At 30.8% G+C, this 10,617-nt stretch overlaps 1 non-coding gene across 1 annotated transcript; it reads right to left on the minus strand.

Annotated features, from left to right (window-relative positions):
- Window positions 1-164: 164 nt before the first annotated feature.
- Window positions 165-236, minus strand: TRNAN-GUU (transfer RNA asparagine (anticodon GUU)). Its single transcript has one exon. It is a non-coding gene; the product is annotated as a tRNA-Asn (tRNA).
- Window positions 237-10,617: the final 10,381 nt, after the last annotated feature.

The raw sequence follows: 10,617 nt of genomic DNA on the forward strand, positions 1-10,617 counted from the left end.
CGAGGTATTGACGGAGATTATCAAATAGCGCAGAACAGAATGAGAATGTGATACCATACGACGAGATAGAAAAAAAGACAGGGAAGAGGTTACCCACTTACCTACTCTTAACGGTCAAAGCGAGCCTCTTCATTCTGAATTAAAGAATGAAGAATTCATAAAATCTCCCCAAGTAGGATTCGAACCTACGACCAATCAGTTAACAGCCGACCGCTCTACCACTGAGCTACTGAGGAACAACGCCAGACTCGATCTCATAGAATTAAATTACCGGTCTCAACCCATGATCAATATGAGCTCGAAGCTTCCTTCGTAACTCCCGGAACTTCTTCGTAATGGCTCCCTTCCATGCCTCATTTCATAGAGAACCTGAAAGTGGCTCTATTTCATTATATTCCATCCATATCCCAATTCCAATCATTTAATATCCCTTTTGTGTCATCGACATAAGAGATGTCGTTTCTAGTCTATCTCTTTCTATTTCTAGATATGGAAAGTTAAAAAATCATCATATAATAATCCAGAAAGTGCAATACAAAAGAAAAAGGGAGGTTTGTGATGATTTTTCAATCTTTTCTACTAGGTAATCTAGTATCCTTATGCATGAAGATAATCAATTCGGTCGTTGTGGTCGGACTTTATTATGGATTTCTGACCACATTCTCCATAGGGCCCTCTTATCTCTTCCTTCTCCGAGCTCAGGTTATGGAAGAAGGAGAAGAAGGAACCGAGAAGAAGGTATCAGCAACAACTGGTTTTATTATGGGACAGCTCGTGATGTTCATATCGATCTATTATACGCCTCTGCATCTAGCATTGGGTAGACCTCATACAATAACTGTCCTAGCTCTACCCTACCTTTTGTTTCATTTCTTCTGGAACAATCACAAACGCTTTTTTGATTATGGATCTACTAGCAGAAATTCAATGCGTAATCTCAGCATTCAATGTGTATTCCTGAATAATCTCATTTTTCAATTATTCAACCATTTCATTTTACCAAGTTCAATGTTAGCCAGATTAGTAAACATTTATATGTTTCGATGCAACAACAAGATGTTATTTGTAACAAGTAGTTTTGTTGGTTGGTTAATTGGTCACATTTTATTCATGAAATGGGTTGGGTTGGTATTAGTTTGGATACAGCAAAATCATTCTATTAGATCTAATGTACTTATTCGATCTAATAAGTATCTGGTGTCAGAATTAAAAAATTCTATGGCTCGAATCTTTAGTATTCTCTTATTTATTACCTGTGTCTACTATTTAGGCCGAATGCCGTCACCCATTTTTACTAAGAAACTGAAAGAAACCTCAGAAACGAAAGAAAGTGAGGACGAAACAGATGTAGAAATAGAAAAAAAGTCCGAAACGAAGGAGACTAAACAGGAAGAAGAGGGATTCACCGAAGAAGATCCTTCTCCTTCCCTTTTTTCGGAAGAAAAGGAGGATCCGGATCCGGACAAAATTGATGAAACGGAAAAGATCCGAGTGAATGGAAAGGACAAAACAAAGCATACTATAAAAATAGCCCAACTTCTTATTCTGGCAATCAAGAGATTTCGAAGTTAGAAATACTTAAAGAAGAAAAGAAAAACCTATTCTGGTTTGAAAAACCCCTTCTTTCTCTTCTTTTCGACTATAAACGTTGGAATCGTCCAACGCGATATATAAAAAACAATCGATTTGAAAATGCGGTAAGAAATGAAATGTCACAATATTTTTTTTATACATGTCAAAACGATGGAAAAAAAAGAATTTCTTTTACATATCCACCCAGTTTATCAATTTTCTGGGAAATGATACAAAGAAAGATTTCTTTGTCTACAACAGAAAAATTATTATACGATGAACTATACAATTATTGGATTTATACCAATGAACAAAAAAAAAACAGCTTAAGCAATGAATTTGCTAATAGAATTGCAGTTCTAGACAAAGGACTTTTTTATATAGATGGACTCGATAAAAAAACTCAATTATGCAATGAGAAAACTAAAAAGGAATATTTGCCAAAAATAAATGATCCTTTCTTAAATGGACCCTATCGTGGAATAATAAAAAAATGCTTTTCACCCTCTATTATAAATGAAACTGTAGTCCAAAATTGGATAGATGGAATTTTTATAAATAAGATTCATAGTATTCTTCGTAATGATTATAATTACCACGAATTTGAACAGAAAAAAGATACATTAAAAAAAAAATCAATATCAAAAGAAATTAGGCATTTCATGCCTTTAATGAGTCCATTTTCTGGGGAATCAACATTCAATCGGAAAGGAATTCATTTACTTCTAGAAGAAGAACAAATTAGTTCAGAAGATCAAGAACAATTTTTAAAATTTTTAGTTGATGCAATCATAGGACTAAAAATAAATAATAAAAAAATAAAAAAATGCATACATAAAATAAATACAAAAAAAGATATGAGGATATGCGACCCCCTCCTATATATTTAATACTTTCGGCTACAAAAAAAAATTGTAATACCAAATCCATTTGGAATTCCATCAATTATTCGTCTATCAATAAAAGAAACTAACTCGGCCAACCCTCTTACACCCTTAATAAAATATGTTGTATAAAAATCATCAATATAACCACGGTTAGAAGACCAATTATAAATAAAAATTATTATATTATCCCAAAAAGGTCTCTTTGGACCTCTTTTATCAAATGAATTTATTAAATAAAAATTTTTTAACGATGAATAAATAGGTTTATATAAAAAGAAAGCTATAAATATTCCCCAACAAGCTATACTAACTGATAAAGTTGCATTTATTGCAAATTCATACCAATCAACAGAATTATTCAAAAGTGAATGTAAAGGATTTACGGGTGGAGTTAACCATTTAGTTAATATATCCAATCCTATTCCTTCTTGATTAAACGGAATTCCAATTAATTCAATGAAAAAAGTAAACACAATCAATACAATGAGAGGAAATAGCATAGTATTGTCCGATTCAGGAGGATATGCAGAAAATTTTTTTTTTCAGTAATACTAATAAAAGATCGAATTATTTTTAAAAAATTTCTGTAAATTTTATATGGTTTTTTCCTAAAAACAGAAGCCTCTGCTCGATTAGCATTCCTTGTTAATAAGGTAACTAAAGATAAATTTTTATTAATTTTTTTCAATCCGTCTTTACCCCACAGAGACATTGAATAGAGGGAAATGTTTTTTTTTCCACTATAATTTTTACAATAAAGGTTTAAATGCCCGTCAAACGTAAGAAAATAGATTCGAAACATATAAAAAGCGGTTAATCCGGCTGTGAAATAAGCTATTATTGCAAAAATTGGCGAATACAACCAACTATCATTAAGAATTTCATCCTTGGACCAAAAACAAGCAAGAGGCGGAATACCACAAAGAGAAAGCGTACCTATTAAAAAAGCAGTTTTTGTAATTGGAACATGTTTTGTTAATCCTCCCATAAGAACCATATTCTGATTTTTATCTGGAGAATATCCAACAAGCGTTTCCATTGAATGAATAAGGGATCCGGATCCTAAAAACAATAAAGCTTTTGAATAAGCATGAGTAATCAAATGAAATAAAGCAGCTCGATAAGAACCCATACCTAGGGCTAACATCATATAACCCAATTGAGACATTGTAGAATAAGCTAAACTTCTCTTAATATCTTTTTGAGCAAGAGCTAAGGTAGCTCCTAAAAATAAAGTTATTATACCTATAAAAGCGATTACATACATTATATAAGGTATAACTATGAAAAGAGGAAAAAGACGAGCAACTAAAAAAATCCCAGCTGCGACCATGGTCGCAGCATGTATGAGAGCTGAAATCGGGGTAGGCCCCTCCATAGCATCGGGTAACCATACATGAAGAGGAAATTGGGCAGATTTTGCAACTGCACCAGAAAATAAGAATAAAGTACATAAAGTACAAAATAAAATATTAACTTCATGAGTTTTAATTAAGTTAGTAAATATTTCAAACAAATCACGAAAATCGAAACTGCCTGTTACCCAATAAAGACCTAAAATTCCTAATAATAAACCAAAATCTCCTACACGATTAGTCACAAACGCTTTTTGACAAGCATTCGCGGCAATGGGGCGTGTAAACCAAAAACCTATTAATAGATACGAACACATTCCAACTAATTCCCAACAAATATAAATTTGTATTAAATTTGAACTAGTAACTAATCCTAACATGGAAGTATTGAAAAAACTCATATAAGCAAAAAATCTTAAATATCCCTGATCATGACACATATAATTATCGCTATAAATAAGAACCAAAATTGCAACAGTAGTTATTAAGACTAACATAATAGAAGTAAGTGGATCGAGCAAATAGCCAAATTCAAAAGAAAAATCATTATTAATAGTCCAAGACCATACATATTGATAAATGGAATTACTATTTATTTGTTGAATCGCCAGCGTCATCGAAAAAATCATAGCTATAGTTAACAAAGAAATACTAGAAAAAGCCCACATCCGTCGAATACTTTTTGTTGCTGTTGGAAAAAGGAGAAGTCCCACTCCTATTAAGAAAGGAACTGGGAGTGGAATGAAGGGTATGATCCATGCATATTGGTATATATGTTCCATAATATAATTTTTTTTTTTAATTTAATTTTTTTTAATAGTAATCTTTTGAAAGAAATCCATTAAAAATCACGATATATAATAACACTAAATAAATATACATAGATGTTTAATTTTTTTAATATTCAAATCAAGAAATTCTTATTGGTCAAATATAAAATTTGTTAATAAATAAGTAAATTTGAATATATAAAATGGAGAAAGAAGATAAAAAAACTTTCCTTTATATTCAAAGCATTTCTAATGCGTCTATAGACTATAAAAATTAGTTACTAAAGCTCTAATGATACAAAAAAATTAGTTTATTCTAAAATAAGTTCGGAATTCGGAATTATTAACCCGTTGTACACAAAAATTTTGGATTATTTTCCAGTCCAAAAAATATATAAAAAGTCGATATGTTTTCAAAAAACTAAAGTCAAGTTTTTCAATTAAGATTAAGTAATAAGTAAGTAGTGGGTTTTAAAATTTGTCGGCGTGGTTTATTATGTACATAAAAATTCAATTAAAATACAACAAAAAAACTGGAGAATAGATATAAGGTAACATTTTTCGTCATTAATTAATAATAATTTTGAATTTCATATGCATTTTTTTTTTTTTAATAGTCTATGGATCATAAAATAGTTTGTTTCTACTAATCGCCTATATTATTATTTAATACAAAATTTGGTTATCGCCTAGAATATAAATACATAGATAATGAATAAGAGATAATGAATAAGAAACAAAGATTTTTTTAAACAATAGATGTCTTTCACATCCAACTATAACAATGAAGAATAAATTAAATTTGAAATGGCAGTTCCAAAAAAACGCACTTCTATTTCCAAAAAGCGTATTCGTAAAAATTTTTGGAAAAAGAAGGGGTATTGGGCGGCGTTAAAAGCTTTTTCGTTAGCAAAATCTCTTTATACTGGGAATTCTAAAAGTTTTTTTGTACTAAAAAAAAGTACTCAAAACTTGGAATAATCAGAATGGACCTGATTCAAAAAAAAGATCTTAACAGAACAAATTAACATCCTAAATTATGACTATTTTGTATTTATTAATTTTTGAATTAATATTTATAAAATTATAAAAACGTGTGACTTTTTCTTATGATATGTAGAAGAAGAGCTCTTATGTCAACCAAAAAAGGGTCCTTTTTCAAAAAAAAAATATATAATCATCATCGTTTTTTTCGTTTATTTTTTAATTTCTAAGATGGGGAATTTTTCCCCATCAACCCTTTATATTTTGTCACAACAAAATTATCAAAGTTTTTTTTATAAATTTTAAAATAAAAAACGAACAACTTTTCTTATATGACATGTTAAGAAAAAAGTTAAGAAAAAAGAGTTCGATGTCGTATTTCAAATGTGATCTAAAACAGTAGATTTTTGAGGATTCATATTCATTTGTTATTTACTAATTTAGAAATCAGATCAAAAATGATTAATAAATGAAAAGAAAACGAGAAAAAAGTTTTTTCTTGTCTACCCCGGAGTGAGAGACATAATATTTTATTTACAAAAGTTCCAAATCTAAACGACACGAGAGTCAATTGTCAAATCAAAGTGGTACTTTAAAATTTACTTAAATTAAAAGCATTTTTAGATTTTCTAATTATCTTTTATTTGTAAAAAAAAAAAAAAAAATTACTCTCGACGATTGAATAAAAAAAGACTATTATGATTTCAAACAAGCCGCTATGGTGAAATTGGTAGACACGTTGCTCTTAGGAAGCAGTGCGAGAGCATCTCGGTTCGAGTCCGAGTGGCGGCATGGTATCTTAAAAATTATCAAATGAATAATAATGAGAAAGAAAATTTCTTTCATATTTTTTTTAATTGAAGTATTTCTTTTTTATATATGTATAGATAGAGTTTTATATGATATTTTCGACTTTAGAACGTATTTTGACTCATATTTCGTTTTCAACGGTTTCCGTTGTAATTACACTCCATTTGATAACTTTAGTAGTCAATGAAAAAGTACGGCTATATAATTCATTAGAAAAAGGCATGATAGTTACTTTTTTATCCCTAACGGGATTATTAATTACGCGTTGGGTTTATTGGAAACATTTCCCATTAAGTGATCTATATGAATCATTAATCTTCCTTTCCTGGAGTTTTTACATTATTCATATGATTCCATATTTTAAAAACCAAAAAAATAATTTAAGTGCAATAACTGCACCAAGTGCTATTTTTACCCAAGGGTTTGCTACTTCAGGCCTTTTAACGGAAATGCACCAATCTTCAATATTAGTACCCGCTCTTCAATCCCATTGGTTAATGATGCACGTAAGTATGATGGTACTAGGTTATGCCGCTCTTTTATGCGGATCATTGTTATCAGTAGCACTTCTAATCATTCTATTTCAAAAAGCTATAATAACCCTTTTTGCTAAAAGAAAACATTTATTAAACGAGTCCCTTTTATTTAGTGAAATTCCACACATGAACGAAAAAGACAATATTTTAGAAAGCGTTTCAGCCTTTTCTGTTAAAAATTATTATAGATCTCAATTGATTGACCAACTGGATCATTGGAGTTATCGTGTTATTAGTTTAGGATTTATCCTTTTAACCATAGGTATTCTTTCAGGAGCAGTATGGGCAAATGAGGCGTGGGGCTCATATTGGAATTGGGACCCAAAGGAAACTTGGGCATTTATTACTTGGACTGTATTTGCAATTTATTTACATATTAGAACAAATAAAAATTTTCAGGGCGAAAATTCTGCAATTGTAGCTTTTATAGGCTTTCTTATAATTTGGATATGCTATTTTGGAGTCAATCTCTTAGGAATAGGGCTACATAGTTATGGTTCATTCTAAATTTAATTTAATTGAAGAAAAGACTTTATGAATACAAACAAAACATAGGCCAAGGTGTTTCTTATCAACTTATAAACAGGTGAGAACCATCTTAATGGTTCTCACAAATGTCTAAAATGCCCGAATTATAATTCCAATTCAGTCGTTCTTATTAGAAGTATACAAATAGAAAGAGAAAAACAACTACTTTTTCATTTCATTAAATGAAACTTATCTAGAAAAAAGTTTGATAAAATAGCTTCTACCTTCTCAGCGGATAATGAAAGAACGAAATCCGGGTAAACGCCAACACCTAGTACAGGTAGAAAGATAGACGTCGAAACAAAAAATTCTCGTGGACCAGAATCAAAAAAATAAGAGTTTGTAATATTAAATAACTTATATCCATAAAACATTTGACGTAACATAGATAATGAATAAATAGGAGTTAATATCATTCCAATTGCCATTCCAAAAGAAATTAGTATCTTTGGCATTAAAAGTAATTTTTGGCTTGTAATTATTCCAAAAAAGACTATTAATTCGGCAATGAAACCACTCATGCCCGGTAATGCAAGGGATGCCATGGAAAAACTACTGAATAGTGTAAAAATTTTTGGCATTGGAATAGCTATTCCGCCCATTTCGTCGAGATAAACAAGACGTGTTCGATCGTAACTAGTTCCCGCTAAGAAAAAAAGTGCAGCACCAATAAATCCATGAGAAATTATTTGTAAAATGGCTCCGTTAAGTCCCGTTTCAGTTATGGAACTAATTCCTATAATTATAAAACCCATGTGAGATACAGAGGAATAGGCTATTCTTTTTTTTAAATTGCGTTGTCCAGGAGATGTTAAAGCTGCATAGATTATTTGCACTGTGCCTATTATTATCAACCAAGGCGAAAATATCGAATGAGCATGAGGTAATAATTCCATATTGATCCGAACCAACCCATACGCTCCCATTTTTAATAAGATTCCCGCTAGAAGCATACAAGTACTGTAATGAGCTTCCCCATGGGTATCTGGTAACCATGTATGTAAAGGTATAATTGGTAATTTTACAGCAAAAGCAATAAAAAATCCAATATAGAATATTATTTCTAATGCCAAGGGATACGATTGATTAACTAATGTTTCCCAATTTAAGGTAGGTTCAATAGAACCATATAAACCAACACCCAAAACTCCCATTAATAGAAAAATGGAACCCCCGGCCGTATACAAAATAAATTTAGTAGCTGAATAGAGACGTTTCTTTCCTCCCCACATGGATAAAAGTAGATAAACAGGAATTAATTCTAATTCCCACATTATGAAAAAAAGTAAAAGATCTCGAGATGAAAATGAGCCCATTTGACCACTGTACATTGCTAACATCAGAAAGTGGAATAATCGGGAATCCCGAGTAACTGGAAAAGCCGCTAAAGTAGCTAAAGTAGTGATGAATCCCGTCAGTAAAACGGGTCCTATCGAAAGTCCATCTATTCCTAATTTCCAGTGGAAATCAAAAAAGTTGATCCATTTATAATCTTCGGCCAGTTGGATTAATGGGTCGTCTGGTTGGAAATGATAACAAAACGCATAGGTTGTTAGAAGTAGCTCTAGAGTAGATATGCCTATTGTATACCACCGAGTTGCCTTATTTCCTCTATGAGGGAGAATTAACATTAAAGAACCTGCAAATATGGGTAAAACGACAATTGTTGTTAACCAAGGAAAAGAATTCGTGGTAAAGACAAGATACACTTGGGCCAAAAAAACCCGCACCCGAAAAGAAATTTCTTTTCGGGTGCGGGTTTTTTTCAGTAAAAAATCCAAATTGAATAAATGGATTCAAATGCAATTTTCTGGGACGTATCAATAAGCTAGACCCATACTCCGCGTTGTTTCATGCCATAAATAAACCCGAACACTTAAAAAATCTGTTGGACAAGCGGATTCGCATCTCTTACAACCAACACAGTCCTCAGTTCTTGGGGCAGAAGCTATTTGTTTAGCCTTACATCCGTCCCAAGGTATCATTTCTAATACATCTGTGGGGCAAGCTCGAACACATTGAGTACACCCTATACATGTATCATAAATCTTTACTGAATGTGACATAGGATATTTAATTTTTTTAATTTCATTAAGTTTAATTTTCGATCTAGTTATAGTAAAGTAAATGAAGTACATATTAAAATACCAGACGAATCAACGATTTACCAGAATTTTTTGAAGATATTTACTTCTGGCTTGGATTGGCGACTTACTAAAAAATAAATAGAAAACGGGTCCAAAATACTTTGACTTCTTACATTTGAAATTTATTTTTTACCTTAAAGTTCGATACTTAATAATTTAAATGGAACTTCAAATTAAAATTTATATTTATATAGAATATAATAATAATATTTAGAATAAATAATATAGAGAATAAAAAAAAGACTATTTATTCAATAAATTCGATTGATTGATACGAGTTGATTTTCTGTTACGATAAATTGAAGAAACAATAGCAAGCCCAATTGCTGCTTCAGCGGCTGCAATAGCTATAACAAAAATTGAGAAAATATTTCCTTTTAATTGGCGGCTATCAAAAAAATCAGAAAATGTTACAAAATTTAGATTAACTGAATTCAATATAAGTTCAAGACACATCAGAGCCCGAACTAAATTTCGACTCGTGACTAATCCATAGATTCCGATAGAAAATAAATAAGCACTCAAAACAAGTACATGTTCGAGCATCATTGATCAACTCCTTATCAATATAAATTTAGATTTAATGCATTTCAATCTGAACAACAATTAAACCCATTTGATTGACTAGAATACCATAAGTTCAAATAAAATTGACAAAATTTAAAGCAAAAAAAGATGTTGGTAATAAGAAATCAAACTAAAAGTTTATAAACGAATCCGAATAGAATTTAATGTAAATGTATATGATGGATATGATAAAATACTCTTTTTTATTGCTAGTTTTAAAAACGAATTATTGACGCGCGATAGCAATTGCGCCTATTAAAGCAACTAAAAGAATTATTGAAATGAGTTCAAAGGGAAGAAAAAATTCTGTTGATAAATGAATTCCGATTTGTTGACTAGTAGTTATCAAATCTTGTTCTAGAATCTGGTTTGATTTTGTAGTCCAAATAATACCATACCATGAGGTATTTAGAGTAATAAAAATTAATGAAAAACAAGACTTGTACAAATCAACGAAGTAA

The sequence above is a fragment of the Silene latifolia genome, chromosome X, assembly GCF_048544455.1.
Source record: "Silene latifolia isolate original U9 population chromosome X, ASM4854445v1, whole genome shotgun sequence".
NCBI classification, from domain to species: Eukaryota; Viridiplantae; Streptophyta; class Magnoliopsida; order Caryophyllales; family Caryophyllaceae; genus Silene; species Silene latifolia.